Here is a 21,506-nt window from a genome sequence, read left to right on the forward strand (position 1 = left end):
AAAGTGTAGAGATTTGCTCGTAGAAAAAGGTCCTAAAAGACAATCAAATTTGGAATATCCTATTGATAAACTTGGTAGGCATTTCTCTTCAAATTTTTATATTCGTGTATTATCAAATGGCGAAAAACATGATAGAAATTGCCTTGTTTGCTCAGAGAATTTAGATAAAGTATTTTGTTTTTGTTGCAAGTTATTTAAAACAATGCATAGTAGAAACTTATTAGCAACTGAAGGAATTTGTGATTGGAAACATTTTAGCGAGAAACTTACACAACATGAAAATAGTAAAGAACATCTCATGAACTTAAGAAGTTGTGTTGAGTTACGAATTCGATTGAGCAAAAATCAAACAATTGATACAGAAATGCAAGAGCTAATGAAACAAGAAACTCAACATTGGAAACAAGTTATGCTTCGAATAATTGTTGTTGTGAAATGTCTTGCAGTACATAATTTAGCATTTCGTGGTACAAATGAACGACTTAATGAAGATACTAATGGAATTTTTTTGGGTTAATTGAAATGATTGGAGAGTTTGATCCAATGATGCAGCATCATTTTCGACTTATTCAAGATAAAAAAATTCATTATCACTATCTTAGCCATAAAATACATAATGAGTTGATTCAAATTCTAGCTTCAAGGGTCAAAGATGCAATTATTAAAATAAAAAAAATGCAAAATATTATTCAGTAATCCTTGATTGTACTCCCGATGCAAATCATCAAGAAGAAATAACATTAATCATAAGATGTTTGGATGTGTCAAATACTCCAATAAAAATAGAAGAGCACTTTTTAGAATATAGAAATGTGGTTGATACTTCTGGATTTGGATTTTTGAATGAAATTGAAATCTGTGTTAACATCTCTTTCACTTGATATTCATAATGTTCGGGGACAAGGGTATGATAATGGCTCTAATATGAAAGAAAAAAATATAGGTGTTCAGAGAAGATTGCTTGAAATTAACCCAAGAGTGTTTTATATGCCATGTGCTTCTCATTGTCTTAATTTGATTCTTTGTGAAATGGCAAACTCTAGTATCAAAGCAAAAAGTCTTTTTGGAGCTTGTCAATGCATATATAATGTGTTTGCTAATCCCACAAATCGTTGGAATATTTTACTTGATTATATTGATGGGCTAACTTTAAAGTCATTGTCAACCACACGTAGGGAAAGCCGTATTGAAAGTGTTAAAGCAATTTTATCTCAAGTTTCCAAAACTACAGAGAAGCTTTGCTTAAGTTCGTAGAAATTAGTGATGATGCCAAATTATGTAGAGATGTTGAATCATTAGCATTCAGAAAACTTTCAAATCTTGAATTTATATTAAGTTTAGTCATTTGGCATGATGTTTTGCTTCGAATTAATGTAGTTAGCAAAAAACTACAATCCGAAGATATGTGTCTTGATGTTGTTGTTAAACAATTGGAAGGGCTTATTTCATTTTTTTAAAATTATAGAATAAATGCACTGAATTCAGCAATTATAGATGCTAAAAAGATAGCAATTGATATGGAAATTGAGCCTATATTTGTCATAAGAAGAAGACTTTGTCAAAAGAGGCATTTCGATGAAACTTCTAATAATGAAAGAGAACATGCATCACCAGAAGAATATTTTAGAACGGATGATTTTCTTGTAATAGTGGATAATGCTCTTTCTCAACTGAGGGGTAGGCTTGAACAGTTGCAATTGTTTCAATCTATTTTTGGATTTTTATTCAATGCAATAAAATTAATTTCATTAGATAGTGAAGAATTAAAGTGTTGTTGTGAGAATCTTGAAAATGCTTTAAAATTTGATGATGTTTCTAATGTTAATGCTAGAGATTTACTCTCAGAAATAGAGGTATTGCAAGTTATGTTACCAAGCGAATCGTATGAAATAAATAAACCATGGAATTCCATTAAGATATTAGAGGTCGTAAAAAGTATGGATATATTTCCAAATGTTATGATTGCTTATAGAATACTATTGACTATCCCTGTTACCGTGGCATTCGCCGAAAGGAGTTTTTCCAATTAAAGTTGTTCGAAGCTTATTTAAGAACCACAATGGATCAAGAAAGGCTTAATGCATTAGCCATATTATGTATTGAAAAAAATATATTGGAAAATATTTCATATGATAGTATAATTGATGATTTTTCTTCTAAAAGTGAAACAAGAAGACATTTCAAATGATTATGTTGCTATTTGATTGGCTATTTTTGTAGGTGATATTATACCAAGGTGTTGAAAATGAAGCTGTTAGTTTTATTTTATTTAATTGATAAGGAACGTCAAATTGGATTCGAATTGCAAAATAACTACTTAATTCGGAGAAGAGTTGTTTATGGCCATTGGTGGAAATATAGAAAGAAATTATGAAAAATAAGGGTTTTCTACGAACTCAAATTGTATTTGAGTACGAAACGAACTCTATCTCAAGTGAAATGGCGCAAGGAACAAAACTCATAAGCAAGTTTCAGCAATCCAACGTTCTTTAGACTCCCAAAAGTTTGTTTTTGCTATTTTAGGCATGTTTAGAAAATTAATATCAAATCATAGAAAAGTCGGATTAGGATTCCGTAAATTGGGTTGTTCCCAAAATTACGAGATCTACTAGAACCGGACTCTGACTCGTTTTTGCCGTTTTTGGTAATTTTTAGTATTTTCTTAGTTTAATTAGGGTTTTCAGTTTTTTAGTATAAATAGTTGTCTTAGGACTTTATTTTGAGAAGAATTTCGAATTTAAATAAAATATTTAGAGTTTTCTCTATTTTTCTGGTGGATTCCAGAGTTTTCGGTGGATTCCGAATGTTATCGTGTTCTATAGGATTAATTCGTAGAAATTAATCATTTACCGTGCTTCCGTTCTGCGTATTTAATTTATTAATTGTGGGTAATTCAATTATGGAATTAATGATGATTTTGTGGTAATTGATTTGTAACCTTGATGGCTAAAAGACCATGATGGGTGGGATTTGTCTTCTGCCGTTACAAATCAATCGTGGCCCTGTTCTCTCGTCTATAAAAGAATCCACAACTCTTTTCCTCAACCCTCAGACGCAATTTGAGAATTCCATCACTTACAGAATATTTACGAGTTGTGATATTGGAGAGATAGAGAGAAGACGTTGTGCGTACGAATAAGGTTCTTGCAAGGAGATTCAGAGGAGGTCTAGCTAGGCTTAGCTTGTAGATTGCTATCGTTAATTGTTCATCTTCTCTATCGAAATCCATGACGAACGGTATGTCGATAATCCCAATTATGTGCTTATGTTCTTAAGATGAATTTGATTTCAAGATTCTGTGATAAAGGTTTTCCGCAGAAAGTTAAATAAAAGTCTTTCAATTGGTATCAGAGCAGGGTTTTGAAATCAATTTATCTTAGAACTCAAATTTGCCATCTTGTTTATGTTTTGCTGCTCCGGTGGATATTTATTTTTCATTCCACATGAAATCGCCAATAGTTTTCTGTTTCAAAGTTTGTTTTGAAAATCAAATGACATAATTTTCTTTTCAAGTAAAATTCCCTGACTACCGTATTTAAAAAAAAAAAAAAAAAATTGTTCCGGTTAGAATTGTTAATTGGAACCGGTAGTGGGGTTGCGGGTTTTACCTTCCATTTTAATATTTGTCAATGAATGAATTCAATTTGTTTGATTCTCCATGGATTTAATCAAATAAATTTGTCATGCACAATGCATGTACGATTAAGGTTCTTGCAGGCACTTCATTTGTATCTAGGGAATCATGACGCGTAGTTGCTAGACGCCAATCTTAGCTTGATTCGTTGGTGATTAAGGTGAAACGAGCTTCATCTTAATCGTAACTCTAAGGGACGAGTTTTGACCACAAAGGGTTGTGGGCCCACGGCTAGCTTACACCTGAACCATCGAGGTGTCAGAGTAGGTGACCAACAAGCCAACATGTGGCTGTGGTCTTTCATATTTATTATGGTAATAAACAAACCTTTTTCGTATTAATGATAAAACACCTTGGCATTCTATATCTTTGTCCCTTTGTCACAAGCATAGATATAGTCCTTACTGTTATTACAAGTACTAGTAATTGATCGTTAGGATCCTGAGATATTTACTTAAGTATTATAACTGTTAAACGTGTTCCTAGTTGAAGGGTTACGCCACCAATGAGGATATCGGCCTTTCACATTAAGAGACTAGCACTAAGTGTATGTGTACTGCATCTCATCAGTAAACGGTATTGTGCTATCGGCATGCATAAGTGGGTGCTCGTAAGTTGACGAATTCACTGAACTCCCTCACCCTAGAAATCTCTAAGTAGTTCTCAATAATCGAGTAGAGATATCTGTGGTATAGTTGTACGAGGATTCCCAACAGTGGTATCGAGACTTCTCTTTCTTAATGATGGTTATGTGACTACATGAAATTCATGATTTACTGCGAGCATGTTATTTGATTTAAACGCGAGCATGTTAGTTGATTTAATTTCGATTAAGTAATTAAGCATGTATGTTGTTTTTAATTTCGCTAGAAGCGCAAAGGTACGCAATTAATTGTTTTCAATTATCGGGCATGTGTTTATGTGTTTTAAATTTGTTTAAATCGCATAAAATTTTTGTTTTCCGCTGCGTACACGTATCTGATTCCCAACACGAGGGTCACACTGCTCGTGCACATGAGATCTTTGAATAAACGGTCAAAGGTAAAAATGGTTTATCTTTGCATGATTGGAGGTCAATATGATTGGGTCCAACATTCGTAATTTAGAATTATGAATGAGAATGAGAAAAGGAAAAGAATAGGCGAACATCTTAGTGGACTTTCTAAATCGGGAAGTTTCCAAATTTTGAAAGTGCACTGAATTAGGGTTTCCACTTTTAGAAAGTTGGAAATTGAGAATTGGCACTCGTAATGACGAAGACATTATAATGATTCCGAAAATGTAATTGTTACAATTTTACGATCATCGAATTGAGAGAGACGAGCGAGTAAAAGAACTAACGAACTTAAGCTGTTGGGCCCGATCCAACTTAAGGCCGTTAGGGTTTTATACAAGTCACTATAAATACTTGATTTATAGGTCTTGCACAACACACAACACACACACACACGATACCCTAGCCGCTTCTCTTTCTCTCTCTCGGCCATCATCTCCCGTGGCCACCACCGCCGTCGCCGCCGCCAATTCGCCGGAATCGGCCACCCCTTGGCCAATCTTATTGGTACATCTTTTTTTATTCTTTCCGTTTTATTCTAACTACTTCGTGTCTAGTGCCACGTTCTAGTAGATCGAAGTATACGAGGTGAAATCCGAGAGGAGGAAGATCAAAGATCGAAGAATCGAGGAGGAGCACACGAGCCGATGCTGCACGCAATCCCACGCGCCGCCCGAAGTCAGCGCGTGAGCCACACGCGCCGCCGTAGCTCGCCTAGCCGCAGCTGTCGTTTCGCTGTTGTTGCCCGGATTTCACGGATTGGTTTTCGTGGCAATCTAGTTTTGCTCAGTGCGCCTACCTCGCGCTTCAAGAGATAAAGTTTCGAATCCATTGTCGTTCGATTCGGTTTCGTTTAAATTAATATATGCATGTTCGTTTTAGTAAGATAATTGTATGATTTTATGTGACTACATGAAAATGTTTATTTACTGCGAGCATGATTATTTGATTGAAACGCGAGCATGCTAGTTGATTTAATTTCGATTAAGTAATGAAGCATGTATGTTGTTTTTAATTTCGCTGGAAGCGCAAAGGTATGCAATTAATTGTTTTTCAATTATCGGGCATGTGTTTATGTGTTTTAAATTTGTTTAAATCGCATAAAGTTTTTGTTTTCCGCTGCGTACACGTGTTCGATTCCCTACAACAAATTCATTACAGGAATTCCTTACAACTCGGAAACCGGAGGAAAGTGAAAAGTACATCTATATGGGGTACCGTCTCAAATCTAAAGTGGTGTTTGTTGGCACTTATCGCCTCATATTAGAGACAGGTCCTAAGATGGATCTTGAAACACTTTTTATGTACCTTCGTTTTCTAGCAATTTGGTTTCTTTGTCAAAACTGAATGTTTGTGGTTATTCAGCTTTAACTGGTTGTGGAAAACTCAGTTTTATGTTTAATTCAATAATAATTGGTTTCGGTATTTTATGTGATAGTTTTTATAAAATATCTTTGAATCAAGAATTTGAACAATCATTATTAACCACTCATTCGGAAGTTGGCATAAAGAGAAGCCTAAATAGCGAAAATTCTTCTATCTTGTGGCATAACAGTTTGGGGCATATCTCCAAGGAAAGAATCGAAAGATTGGTAAAAACTGGAATTTTGGAAAATCTAGACTTTACTAATTTTCAAATGTGTGTGGATTTCATTAAGGGTAAGCAAACCAAACACAATAAAAGAGGTTCCACAAGAAGTAAAGAGCTTCCTCAGTTAATCCATACAGATATCTGCTCACTACCTATTCCATGTTTTAGTGGAGAAAAGTATTTTACCACCTTCATTGATGATCTATCTCGTTATGGTTATCTCCATCTCATTCATGAAAAATCTCAAGCTGTTGACATGCTTGAGGTGTTTGTTACGGAAGTCGAAAGACAATTAGATAGAAAAATTAAAGTTATACGATCAGATCGGGATGGGGAATACTATGGTAGATATGATGAGTCGGGACAAAATCCTGGCCCATTTCCTAAATACTTAGAAAAGCGTTGTATTTGTGCTCAATACACAATGCCTAGAACACCACAGCAGAATGGAGTTGTTGAATGTCGTAATCGTACTCTTATGGATATGGATAGGAGTATGTTAAGTAATTCAACTGTACACATTTCACTTTTGAATGAAGCCTTGAAAACCGCTATGTATATCTTAAACTGGGTTCTCAGTAAGGTAGTCCCAACAACTTCCTATGAGTTGTGGACTGGTAGGAAACCTAGTTTAAGACATTTACATGTTTGGGGTTGTCCAGCAGAGGCTAGAATATACAATCCGAATGAAAAGAAATTGGACCGTAGAGCAATTTCTCGATATTTTATTGGTTATCCACTAAAGTCAAAAGGGTACAGATTTTACTGTCCTAACCAAACTACGAGGGTAGTTGAAACCGGAAACGCCAAATTCTTAGAGAATGGTAAAGTTAGTGGGAGTGTTGAATCAAGAAAGGTAAAACTTGAGGAAATTAGGGTGGATATGTTACCATCTTATTTCCCTCAAGATAAAGTTACTCTATAACCTATATAGCAGGTTGAAACAAATGATTCGCCACTCCATTCACCACTTCATGAAGATGTTATCATTGGCAATACTGTAGAACCACCACAACCGGTAGCTTTGAGGAAATCTCAAAGGGAAAGGAAATCTGCCATTTCCGATGATTATGTGGTGTATCTACAAGAATACGATTTTGATATTGGTATTCAAAATGATCCAGTTTCATATTCACAAGCCATGAAAAGTAAAGATTCTAGTAAATGGATTGATGCTATGAATGAAGAGTTGAAATCAATGGACTATAACGGTGTCTGGATCTTGTCGAATTGCCTAAGAACAGTAAGAAAGTCGGTTTTAGATGGGTCTTCAAGACCAAACGTGACTCTAAGGGCAATATCGAAAGATTTAAAGACAGACTAGTGGCCAAAGGTTTCACTCAAAAAGAAGGCATTGATTATATAGAGACTTTCTCTCCGGTATCTAAGAAAGACTCTCTTAGAATCGCTATGGCTCTTGTAGCTCATTATGATTTGGAGTTGCACCAAATGGACGTGAAAACCGCTTTTTTGAATGTGGATTTAGATGAAGATATCTATATGGACCAGCCTGAAGGATTTGCAAAACAAGAAAATGAACACTTGGCTTGTAAATTAAAGAAATCCATATATGGACTTAAACAAGATTCTAGAAAATGGTATATAAAATTTAATGATACCATTACTTCCTTTGGATTTAAGGAAAACACTGTTGATCAGTGTATATATCTAAAGGTCATTGGGAGCAAGTTTATATTTTTAGTCTTGTATGTGGATGATATTTTACTGGCAAGTAGTGATCTTGGTTTACTTCACGAAACCAAGAATTATCTTTCCAAGCATTTTAATATGGTTGATATGGGTGAGGCAAATTATGATATTGGGATAGAGATCTTTAGAGATCGATCTCGAGGATTGTTAGGCTTGTCTTAGAAAGGATATATCAATCGAGTTCTTGAAAGATTTAATATGCAATTTTGTTCATCCATTAATGCTCCTATTACGAAAGGTGATAAATTAAATGAAAAACGATGTCCGAAGAATGATTTGGAAAAGGAGAAAATGAAATTGATTCCATATGCATCAGCAGTTGGAAGTCTGATGTATGCATAGACTTGTACTAGGCCAGATATTAGTTATGCAGTGGGTGTACTTTGTAGATATCAAAGTAATCTGGGAATAGAACATTGGAAAGCAGCAAAGAAGATTATGATGTATCTTCAAGGAACAAAAGATTACATGCTTACTTATAGAAGATTGGACCAATTAGAGGTTATTGGTTATTCAGACTCCGATTTTGCTGGTTGTTTAGATAGTAGAAAGTCCACATCGGGCTTTGTATTTCTACTAGCTGGTGAAGCAATCTCTTGGAAGAGTGTAAAGCCAAGTATTATTGCTTCTTTCACAATGGAGGCTGAGTTTGTAGCATGTTTTGAGGCCTCGAGTCATGCACTATGGTTGCAAAATTTTATCTTAGAGCTTAAGGTTGTTGACTCAATTGCTAAGCGTTTGAAGATATATTGTGATAACACCGCAGCCGTTTTTTTCTCTAAGAATGGAAAGTATTCAAGTGGATCCAAGCACATGGATCTTAAGTACTTGGTTGTTAAAGAAAGGGTCCAGAAACAACAAGTGTCAATAGAAACTTTAAGTACAAAATTTATGGTTGATGATCCATTAACCAAGGGATTGCCTATAAAGACATATGAGGAACATGTTATTAGAATGGGTATTTTGAGCAATCCGTGATTTGATGAGTTATGATTATGTAATTGACAGTTAATTTATTTCATTAAATGTTAATGTTTTCCTGTTTCCAATTATGTGTGCACATATTATATTTGGATTTAACAGTATTTGTCCTAACAATACAAAATTAAAGGGGCTATTATGGATTAGAATAGTAAGGGTTATTAATGGCGTGATACATAGAAGAAAATATGATGAATGAATCATATAACCGCTATGATTCACATTAATAACTCAAACTAGTTAAAGTATTAAAGTACTTTATTTACCTATTATGAGAATCAGCTTATTTTTTTTTTTTTAAATCGTGATCACGTGTCAAATGTTTTGTATGAAGAACCCACCGAGTCAAATGTTTTTTCTTAAACGGTTCAATGGACCAAGTAGGAGAATGTTAGTTTTATTTTATTTAATGGCCCATTATCCTTAGTATGTAATTAATTAATTGTGGGTGATTCAATTGTGAAATTAATGCTGATTTTATGGTAATTGAGTTGTAACGTTGATGGCAATAAAAGACCATGATGGGTGGGATTTGTCTTCTGCCGTTATAAATCAATTGTGGCCTTCTTCTCTTGTCTATAAAAGAATCCACAACTCTTCTCCTCAACCATCAGACGCGATTTGAGAATTCCATCACTTACAGAATATTTACGAGTTGTGATATTGGAGAGATAGAGTGAAGAAGGTGTGTCTACGAATAAAGTTCTCGCAAGGAGATTCAGAGGAGGCCTGGCTAGGCTTAGCTTGTAGATTGCTATCTTTAATTGTTCATATTCGCTATCGAAATCCATGGCGAACGGTATGTCGATAATCCCAATTATGTGCTTATGTTCTTAAGATAAATTTGATTTTAAGATTCAGTGATTAAGGTTTTCCGCTTAAAGTTAAATAAAAGTCTTTCAGAAGCTACAAGAAATTGAATGATAATTTTATGTCTGTATCATGTAATCTTAATTGTATTTTTTTTTTACATTTTTTTTTTGGGTTAGGGTATTCCTTCTTTAGGGGTTTTGTCCCATCGGGTTTTTCTCTAAGAAGGTTTTAACGAGGCCCAAAGAATCACCCAATTTTTGTAAACTCGTTTTATTGCAACAAAGTTAATCATTTAGCTTAGAGAGGGCCCATTTTTCAAGTTTCGCCCTAGGCTTCCATTTAGGCCGGACCGGCTCCGGCAACAACAACAATTACAAGGAAAAATCAGAATTGAAGCAAAGATGAAATCTGAGGGTTTGAAAAAGTGGCAGAGAGGGAAAGAGCGGCAATGTGAGTAAATGAAGAAGACGCTATAGTTAAACAATCATATCGGAAATATAAAAAAGGAGCTGGAGGTGATGGGTTGTGGGAGGTTATGGGTTGTGGGCGGAGATGGGGCAGCGTTAACCCTTTCAAGCAGCTTGGCTTGTTTATTTTTCAAGGCGAATGATTATGACTATCTCCATCATGATCAATATCAAGATATAGATAGAATTGTATTACTTGTGAATGATTTCGAAGAAGGATAAGTTATTATGAGATCATTTTGTTATTTTTTCTTCTCGTGTAACATGTATATATGTACATTTTTTCTTCTTGACATGTATATATTTAGCCCAAAAAGCAAAATGAATGAAGAACATAAAATATATATATCGTTTGATTATTTTGGTTCTCTAAGTATTTACAAGTATTACTTGACTGGTTTAGAAATAAAATATTACTCTTATTTATACTTCCCCACATCTTAATGGATGGTGGAAATTTATTTAGTCCTATGCGTGTGAGTAGCTCTTTAGAGCAGTAGATGAATGTTCTAGGTACAATACTTTTTAAAAAGTAAGTGTAATGGAGAGGTTTTTGAGAAGTTCATCGAAATGAATAAAACTAGGCGAAATTTTCCTACATATTTCTAGAGAGTTCCTATCTACAAGTGATGTAACTTGAGTTTTGCCTTTTCAAAGAGTTTTCTTGGTCTAGTGAGAACATCTTTGGCCAAAATATCATAAGATTTGGTTCAAACGGATCGACATCAACCTCATTTCATATTATTGAGAGTAGTTGTGGAAAATAAATCACAGTAAAAAAATTGCAATGAAATAATTTTTTCCGAACTTAGAAATATTTGGACATTGTCAATGGAATTCAAAAAAAATATTTTTATATTCACCTTGGTATTCTTAAAATTATTTAAAAGTTAAAATCGGATTGAAATTTAAAACCTCGTTTATTCAAAATATGAAATTACAAAATAACATTTTTTATATCTACAGCTAGATGGGAAGTCAGACGTAACAGCCCAGAATTAGCCTTATCGGAAAATTTCCATTTTTTTCCGAAAGTACAAAAATACTTCCAATTCCAACTTCAATGTTTTAGTTTCTAGAATGTAGAGACCCATTCCAATACTAAAATTTTAAAGTTTGGAGTTTCAAAATTTTTAAAAAATCACATTAATTCTATTAATTTCGAACAAGTTTTGGAATTTTCGTTAATAAGGCGAAGAAACGAGTGGAGGAAAAAGAAACTAAGTTTATTTTTTGTGAATAAGAAATGACAAAGAAAAAAAAATATGCCCCCTAAACTAAGGGTCATTTTGCACTTTGTCCCCCAAACAAAAAAAAAAGGTTGCATATTTTACATGAACTCGTTAACTCGTGCCACGACACACTGAAAAAAAGGAATTTTCAGACAATTTTAGCCATAATGTTAAACACGTGCTTTTTTTTTTGGGGAAATATGCAATACCCCCCTTAAATGAAAAATATTTTGAACTAAACCCAATTGACTTTTAAAGACTTTTCCTACACCCAAATTTCATTCTTAATTAGTGAGACCCCCCTCTACTAGTGTGAGAAGACAAATATACCCTCAACTACTATAACCCTAATTATTTGCCCACATCTATCACTTTCATCTTCTCCACCTCTCCACCTCTCCACCTCTCCACCTCCTTCAATTCAATCCGGAAATTCCAATCTTCATCCTCCGGCGTTGCAACCGCCGCTGCCGCCGCGCCAGTCGTCGCCGAGCCATCGCCACTCATTGCCGTCGTCGCTTCCCCCTTCACCTCCACATAAATATATTTCTCTCTCATTCTTTATCACTCTCGGTTTCTCTCTCTTTACACCACCATCATTTTCACATAGATCTTTACACCACCACCATTGCCGCCCGTTGCCACCGCCGCGTCTTTCGTCTCTTGGTAAGGTTTTTTATCTCTCTTTTGTTACTTCTCTCTATTTCTCAAAAAAAAAAAAAAAAATTCAGATCTGTCCACCACCAACATTGTAGCTTTCTTCTCCACTCTCTCTTTCACCGTCATTGTTGCCGCCTCCCCTTCCCTTCCTTTCGTTATTTTCTGACTTTTTTTTTTCCCAGATCTGAAGCAGCAGAGAATTAACGTGACTATGGTCTGGTTCGAATATGACTATTGCTAATTCACTCGATTAGTGATTTATTAACCTCTCTTACTCTCGCTTTCATTCACCGCCGCCCCCGCCGTTGTCGTGAACTCCCCTCTTTCTCTTTTGTTATATTTCTCTCTCTATTTGTGTATTTTTTTTCGATTTTTTTCCCTTCAAATCTAAACTATGTGCAGTAACATGACTATAGTCATATTCAACATGACTATAGTCATATTCGAATTTTTTTTTTCTCCAGATCTGAAGCAGCAGAATTAACGTGACTATAGTCTGGTTCGAATATGACTATTGCTAATTCACTCTATTAGTGATTTATTAACCTCTCCTAGTCTCGCTTTCATTCACCGCCGCCACCGCCGTTGTCGTGAACTCCCCTCTTTATCTTTTGTTATATTTCTCTCTCTATTTGTGTATTTTTTTCGATTTTTTTCCTTCAGATCTAAACTATGAGCTGTAATATGACTATAGTCATATTCGACATGACTATAGTCATATTCGAATATTTTTTTATTTCTCCAAATCTGAACTAGCAGTAGTAATATGACTATAGTCATATTTGAATATGACTACAGTTTGAATATGACTTTAGTCATATTCAAATATGTTCCATATTTTCGTTTCAAGTTGACTTGTAATAACAGCATTCAAATTATGACTTTTTTGTGTGGATATTTTTCGTAAACAATAGGCAATTTTTTTTTTTTTTATAATTTGGTAAACATGACTCTGACATTATATAATCGGAATTTATCAATTGAAAATATAAAAAGCAGCTATATAAAAAATAAATATGACTACAGTCGATATAGTCATATTCACCTATAGTCATATTCGACAAAGTGAAAAAGTTGAGAGAAAAAAAATCATTTTTTTAATAATTTATAAAATATTTTTATTAAAAAAATATTAAAAAATAAAAAATAAAAAATATTTAAAAAATAAAAATAATGCGAAAAAAATCTGAAATAATAAAAAATAAGAAATAAAAAAAAAGCGAATAAATCCGAAATAATAAAAAATAAAAAATATAATATTCAATTTACTTATTTATTTTTGATTTGGTAGCATATTTTTAGGAATTTGGAAGCAATTTTTTAGGGAATTAAATTGTTGTTATGGAAAGAGAGAGAAATGGAATAATTGAGACAAATTATGCTAATTGACTCAAGGGTATTATTGGGAATACAATTTATAGGGGGTTATCACAAAGAAAGATTTAAGGGGTGGACATATCACCATTTATTAGCTATATGAGGGGCTTATTGCTAATGACCCCTTTTTTTTTACCATCAAAATAAAAATGGAAACAAAGTATGATCGGTAATGAGATTCGTCATACTGCTTTTTTTTTATATCATAATACCAATTATCAAAGAGAGAAAACTAAACACGGTATATATTTTTTTTTCGTACAATGTTCACAAAAAATTCTTCAGAAAAGATGATGATAAAACAAACGATCAAACACTATTTCGATATAAAGTTATGTTGTTTGTCCAACCTATGACCTAGTTAACTATATTACTTATATCAAGGTTCTCTTTATTTAATGATTCTCAAATCTTTGCATATATCTTAATTCCGGAAAATACAATGCAAAACTTGTTAGCTACTGTATAATGGGTAATTTATTTCATTATGTATTAGTGGGTAGTTTTTATTATGTTAGTGGGTGAGTTGTTTAGTTCATAGTGTTAGTGATTTAGGGCTCTTTTGGTTGGTGGGATAAGGGGTGATTGACAGATTAGTCACCCCTAATCCGACATTTGGTACGAATGATAGAAACCCGGTATTGACACAGGACCCGGTATCCAATCACTCAAATAGGTGATAACTTATTCCACCCCAATAGCTGTGATCAAATTATCCAATGAGGACAATGTTAATGAAAATACAAAAAAACCCTCAAAATAAAGCCCCATCTGATCCACCAAATTACAATTTTCAAAAAACATATTTTAAAAAACTACTTTTTACATTAGCTCATTTTTTTATTTTTTACAATACATAGCTGCAAAATTCAAAAAAAAAAATTACATTAAATCGAAAAAGCATATTTTCAAAAATTATAGAAATAAAAAAATTATAAATGTTTATCCGCGAAGCCTAGAATTATAGAATTATTGTAATTACAGATTACAATAATTATAGATTTTTTTCCCCAAAGTAATTACATGAAGCCTAGAACTACGAACCTTCTTGGTTGAGAAGGAGTGCATGATAAATTGGGATTGTTTTTTGTTAAATGTTTTTATGAGTAATGAAGTTAATTTAAACAAGGGTTGTGTTGTAAATTTAAGAATAATCAATCATAATCATTATAACCAAACATCAATTTAAGTTATTCAGTATTAATAATCCCTCATACCAAATGAGTTTTTTATCCTACTAAATAGTTGTGAATAGTGCAATAATCAATAATCAATCATGTGTTTGTAATCATATCCTACCAACCAAAAGAGCCCTTAGTGGATTATTAAGTGGGTTAGTGAGTCCTTATTTTATGTTTTGTGTATGCCTATATAACGGCATTTCCATTGAAGTTTTATATATCGATTGCAGTAGTTTCCTTCATTTCTTTATGTTTTCATTATTATTATTATCTTTCATTTACTATCAAAACTAAGAGATCCTACAATGTAAAATATGTCTCTATTCGACTCACAACAATGTTAATTACATGGAAAAGGAACTTCATTAGACATCCTCCAAATTCGACTAATTTGACTTCCTCTAAGAGATAATAGAGGTAAATCAGTATTAAAGTATGAGAAATTACGGCCAGCCTCTAAGGGAAGTCAAATTACGTAAAATAATTGATGTTTGAGTAATTACAACCACTCCCTTAACTATAATTCATGTTACACATTGCCTTTGTGCTATCAAATTTTAGTAAAATCTTCTACGTTATGTGGAATATTCTCCTATTAATACCGTTTGCTGAATTTCTTTTCGCTTTTCCTTCTTTTTCCATTCTCCAATGGAGGAGGCAGCAGATTTGGTGGGCATTCGGGGAAGAAACAGAGGTGAGAACATCTCCTCCTCTCACCTCTCTTCGGAGCCGCCTCAAAAGCTCCTGCACCACCGCCCCGCGATCGCCGACCACGAGAGGCAATCGAGCATCAAGCCGCCGCCTGCGCGGACGACAACCTCGCCTCCGTTATGTAGTATGTGCACTCCTTTTTTTCTGCCCCCAATTTAATTTTCTTTTTTCTTCAGCTTCGCATCTCACTAAGGTCCTATTTTTTCTGTGTCTGCGGCTCAAAGCTTGTGCTTTTAGAGAGAATGATTAAGCAATTGTTTCCTGAATTAGAATCCCAAAATTGGCCTCCAACTTTGGTTCAGTCTATTTGGAAAACAGTTTGGGAAAAAAAAAACTGCTTGTCTTAGAGAAGGGGTTTTAGGACACCTTGTAATGAGCAGCTTCTCAATGCATTGCCGCCCGAGAGTCTCACCGCAAGGGTTGCTTTCGTTTCGCCGGAAAAGATGGCATGTGTTGTTCATCTTGCAGGTATATCCTATGTTCAAGTTCTAACGTCGTATTTTTTATGTACTGAATTTAGTTGTGGCTTTGTAGTGATGATAGTAATGATCGAAGAGTACGATAAGATTTAGAAATTTCGCGTAGGTGGTCTAGGCTTGTATTGAGAATAGGTTCTGTTTTTTTGGTTATTGAATTGATAAAGGTTCTTGCTCTACTGTACTACATGTAGATTGGATTGTTTCTGCATTAGTGGGTGTGCACATAAGTGCAATCTGCATTCACGACATAATAACGAAGCGGGAGATGTTTTTTCAGTTGAGGCAAATTTCGAGTTTTTTACTTGTGCATTTTTTTGTCGCTTGCTCAAATCATGATGGAGATGCCAAACATAACTCCTTTGTTTCAGGTACGGGGGATCATACATTTGACCGAAGTTTACGTCTTGGTGGACCTCTGCTGAAGGAAAACATAGCAATAATGGTGCTAGAGAGGTGAAATTAATCTAAACGAAGTAGGTGTTGTAAATGCAGAATGGAGCTTGATACATCCATTATGGGAGTTCAGCAAGAAATGAAGAAAATAAAGGTTACCCTTCCCTCAATTCTGGGTAAATGAAATGAAATATCCGTTATAAAATTTCTTCAATGAATTTCTTTTATGTTTTCTGCAGTTTGAATTGCTACACAAATTAAAATAAATAATCTTTGGGTTGATAGGTGTGTTGGGCGGCATATGTCTTTGGTTTTCACTTTCAGTTCTTAGCTATTTAGATGCTCATATGGATTTCGTGGATTGTGCTCTTGGCCAGCCGTGCATCTTTGAGGGAATTACCTCATTAGTTGGCACATTTTTCCGCTTTTGGCTCTGTACATTACGCCCTGTTTTTTCGTCGTGGATTCAGTTGTGTGTTTTTTTGTCTTTTTAGTGTCAAATTTATGTTTTATGAAAATGGCAATTCTTTGAGCATGCGTCCATCAGGCATTTGTTTTTTTTTTTTTCGTCTCCTCCTTTTGTAATTACCTTTCAATTGTTAGCTCTTTATGTGTTCGCATGTATTTCGTTGAATCGTCTGCCTGCTTATTTGTGCGTACATGTCACATTTATTTGTATGCTTGCTCGTGTCCTGCATCTATTTTCTTTAATACTTAGTTAGCAGTTACTTTGCCGGTTTTAATGTTGCATTCCATACCATATAACAATAATCTAACATAAATTTCTGCTACGAAGAAAAGATTGAGGTAGTGCTCCATCAAGCAAATATTAATAGTTCGAAATAAATCGAAATTTATACCTTATGAAGAAAATTAACTGGGCACCGACACCGCACCTTGTGCGTTGCTTCGAGACTAGTATATATATATATATACATATATATACACACACACACACGAGTCTTTAAGACTCAATGAGGATTCCGAAGGATAATGAATTCACATAGACATTTAATCAAATGTCTTTTTACATCCATGTTTTTTAAATGAGATGGAAAAATATGATAAAGGAAAACTATTTTATTGATTGTTGGCGCAAAAATATCAGCCTTATTCTTTCGTCTCTAACGATAATAATATTTAGGCTTTGTTCCAACGAAGATGTACTATGTGCACAAGTCGGGAATCTAAAAGACTTTAAATATTTGTGTTTTTTCCCGTGACATATTTATTCGTGTTGCGTCGGATAACTTTGGGTATTTTATTAATTGTTATAACGGTCTAATTCTTAGCCATAACTGTCGTAATCAATACTCCGTGATCAATCCGATTACGAGGATGTTTGTAATCATGTCGGCGTCATCTTCTCGTGATTAGTATTTAATTTGAAGCACCAACATTTTTTATTGGTTGATATCATTGTTGGTTGAAAATACCTACACGCAAGTGCACGTATCGAACAAGTAATACAGTGGACAAATAAGTCCGGATATCAATCACACGAAAAATATTCAAATGTTTCATCCTAAGCGCTAGAATCTCACAATTATGTTCAAGTCCACTCTACACAGTCTAATTAACGATGATCTATCCTAATTTTAAACTAAGCTAAATTGTAAAGCGCAAATTAAAATGCAAGAAAAATAAATAAACACGAAGATTATCAAAGTAAACGAGCCTAGGATTTTATCTTCCCCTATGTGATTATAATTCCCCAATTCTTTTAATTATGCAAGTGATTAACCCGAATTATTAACCTGAGATGCTAAATTAATCATAACCCGCTTTCGCGTGTATTATGATTCTAATATTCTAGATTAAATTATTGTATTCCTACGCAATTAGATGTAGAACACAACATTAAGTATAGATCTCAATAATGGCTACCTAATAGGCTAACTACATTCCAATGATAGCACAACAAAGATTCTTCTACCAAAGTTCTAATTGTTAAACCGATTTTCCGATTCATGCGTTTAACAATAACAGAAAAGCACATAAAGTGGCCAGTTTCATGCACTTAATAAAACAAGTAGAAGAAATAACCCGAAATTAAAACTTACGTAATATCATAGAAAAGGGTTCATAAATCTTACATAGGGTTCGAATAAAATCCTAGAAGAAAAGAGTTTAGCGACTCGTAATTCTTATGATAAACAAAATAGAATAAATAAAATAAATAAGAAAAACTATGCTTGAGTCTTCGTCTTCGTTATTTGCGTTTTGTGGTGGTAATTTCGTCCTTGGATCCCATTGAATTGTGTCTGTATAGTGGTTAAGACTTTCAAATGGAAAGAGCTATCTTGTGTAATTAAAACTTCCAAACTGTGCAGAATCGGGGTCTCGGACGACTGTCTGAGATTTCAGGCTATTTTGGGACAGCTGTCTCAATTTCTGTAGCCTACTGCTCAACTTCGCATGACGGGACGACTGTCTTAAATTTTAGTACAACATTGGGACGGTTGTCCGAAGCTTTGTCTGCACTTTGATCGGTTTTAAATCCAATTTTGACCATGTTGGAGTTCGAATTTTGGAATGTTGCATGAAATACACATTGTAGCCCTTTAAGTTAGCTTGTCAATGCCGCTTGAATCAAGTGATTTGGAGTTTGTGGGAGAGAGATATGCTTGAAATCGGGGACACTGCCAAAGTTCCGAGATTCCTTCTTCCAATTTGATTTATTTCCTTATTTGCAATTTGTTCCCTTTTTTTTTATCATTTTTTCCTTCATGGACACTTAATTCTCGTTTTCACATATAAAACACCAAATCAATCAATTAAAGAACAAATATAATTAAACCAAACAAAAGATCCACGTAAAGTAAATGTATTGAGTGTAAAATCTACACTCAACACACCCCCAAACTTGAACTTTTGTTTGTAATCAAGCAATATCTAGCAACTTGCAAAGCAACGGAATCAATAAATGCATCTCATCACATAGGTTAATACGGTCAATTTCACGTTTTTAGAACTTGCAATTGTCATGGAACTTCTCGAAAATTCACAAGCTTTAAAATTCAAAGACAGTTAATTGCTTACCATTACAAATAACCAAAAATCATGTTATTGCTTCAAGCATCCAATACTTGTAATCTAAAATGGAGAAAATTTATACTTACATAGTAATATTCGACTCCAAAGACTCACCGAATTTGTCTACTCCGTTAATATCGAATAATTGAGTTGTTGGGATCATTGGAACTTTTTGGCTTTCAATTGTTGGGCTAAAGTCTCCACTTTTGCTCTTGAGGTATGTCTCGAGTTCTTATTTGAATATTTGCGCATGTCCTCATTTTCCCTTTTAGTTCTTTTTTTCTTCTTCTTCTTCTTCTTCATCTTTTTTTTTTCTTTTTTTTTTCTTTTTGTTTTTTTTGAGAAGAAAAACGTAACACATTTTCCAACCAAGATACAAGGCTAATTTATCAAGAAATCTCCATCTAATCTACCCACTTTATTTCGGCTAAAAGAAAGAACACCGTTTCTCCAAGGCACAATCAAAGTTCTAGTGGTAAATGTGTTAAAGGTAGGCTTGAAATGCTCAAACGGTTCAAAGAAGACCCAAATGACATCCCAAATCACTCAACGATTCAATACTTCACTTTGCAAATATCTAATGTGAGTTCTAAAACCGAACATCATATGATATAGCATAAATTAACTCCACGTTTAAAAAATAAAATTTTCAACAAAAACAACACATAATTCATGATTCTCAACGTTAACAATGACTCACTCCTAAATTATTTTGAATTAAAAGCTCACCAAAAGTCATGTATAGCTACAACAAAGCAAACAGTTTCATCATCAAACATTGGTCATCTTTCATTATCAAAATTCATCAATGCATTCGACTCAAACATGTTTTTTTAAAGAAAACAATAAATAAACGAAAACGATTAAAAAGAAAGAAAAAAAATCCTAAAGCATGCAATTTAAAACATATAAAGCACATAAAAGTGTTTTTCCACCCCAACTTAAAATTTACATTGTCCTCAATGTAATAAAAATGAAGTTTAAGGATAGAATACACCTTGGTTAGTCGAAACGTCATCCATATGCTGCAGTCCTCCATCTCTTCCTCTTTCAAGCAAACTCTTTTTTTTTTCTTCCCATGGGTGTTTCGGACCGTCCCATGTTTTGCCTTGATTTTGGGACGGTCGTCTTAATTTCCAAAGGTGCACAACTCGTCGTAACTTTTCCGGACGGTCGTCTGGAATTTTGGCTTGATTTTTGGACGGTCGTCTGGTCTTTTTGTGGCCGTTTTTCGACCTAAAAATTCAAACATGATTAAATTATTAAATTGCAAGCTTATATATATTCTAAGAAAATTAAAAACAACTAAAAAAAATATGAGAAAAAAAATGATAAATGCTCAGGTTGCCTCCCGAGAAGCGCTAAGTTTTTAGTCTTCAGCCAGACTTTGCTTCTTGAAACTCTTATGTCCAATCCAAAGCCTTGTAGATTGCGCATCCATCCATGATCTCTATCACTTCAATTGCAACCGATACAAGGATAGGATTGCAATATGTCAGGGTCCACCTTAGCTTATAGTCTTTTTTGGTTACGAAGCAAAGATAGGATGTTCGTCAGCCGCTCCCACAAATCGGTACACAAAAACCTCCGCATCAATTGCATTCCCCTTCTCATCAACCACTATTGATGCCTTTAAAACTACATCAGAAACAACGATAAGATCCTCGATTTGAATATTTGCACTAACCACATCCATCTCCTTCTTCTCTTGTTCCGAGACATATTTGGAGTTTAGCTCGATTGCATTCTCAGATTCATCATCCTTAAGCGTTTCCGTAGTTTCTTTTTCCCTCTCATCGACACTATTTTCTAGGTCTAAAGGATTTTTCTCACTAGAAGTTACACTCGGGTTTTCTTTGCTACAACCATTCTCGATATTGTCTGGAATATTTTCAAGAGACCTCTTGAATTTGATCTCTTCCAACTGTATCTCCAGTCTTCGGAAAGATGCTTGAGTGGATTTCATAAATTCTTCAATGATGGATTTTAAATAACACTACTGAATAGTGAGTTCTCGTGGTATTGCATAACAGGTTTGAAAATCATCAAATTGCGGCTCTTGATGTTGAAAATCATTGAAATCTTGGCTCGGAACGCTCTGCTCGTACGTTTGGTGTATGTGTTCCAATAACCTCTGTTGGTATTGTCGATCAAGTTATTTGCTTTCGGTACTTCCCAACATTGGTT

General features: G+C 34.2%; 1 long non-coding RNA gene across 1 annotated transcript; it reads left to right on the top strand.

Annotated features, from left to right (window-relative positions):
- The first annotated feature begins 15,836 nt into the window (after nt 1-15,836).
- Nucleotides 15,837-16,765, top strand: LOC148768847 (uncharacterized). Its single transcript, XR_016032924.1, has 3 exons — nt 15,837-15,879; nt 16,259-16,459; nt 16,569-16,765. It is a non-coding gene; the product is annotated as an uncharacterized LOC148768847 (long non-coding RNA).
- The last annotated feature ends 4,741 nt before the right edge of the window (nt 16,766-21,506 follow it).

The sequence above is a fragment of the Erythranthe guttata genome, chromosome 8, assembly GCF_056151865.1.
Source record: "Erythranthe guttata isolate IM_541 chromosome 8, IM_541, whole genome shotgun sequence".
In the NCBI taxonomy this organism is placed as follows: Eukaryota; Viridiplantae; Streptophyta; class Magnoliopsida; order Lamiales; family Phrymaceae; genus Erythranthe; species Erythranthe guttata.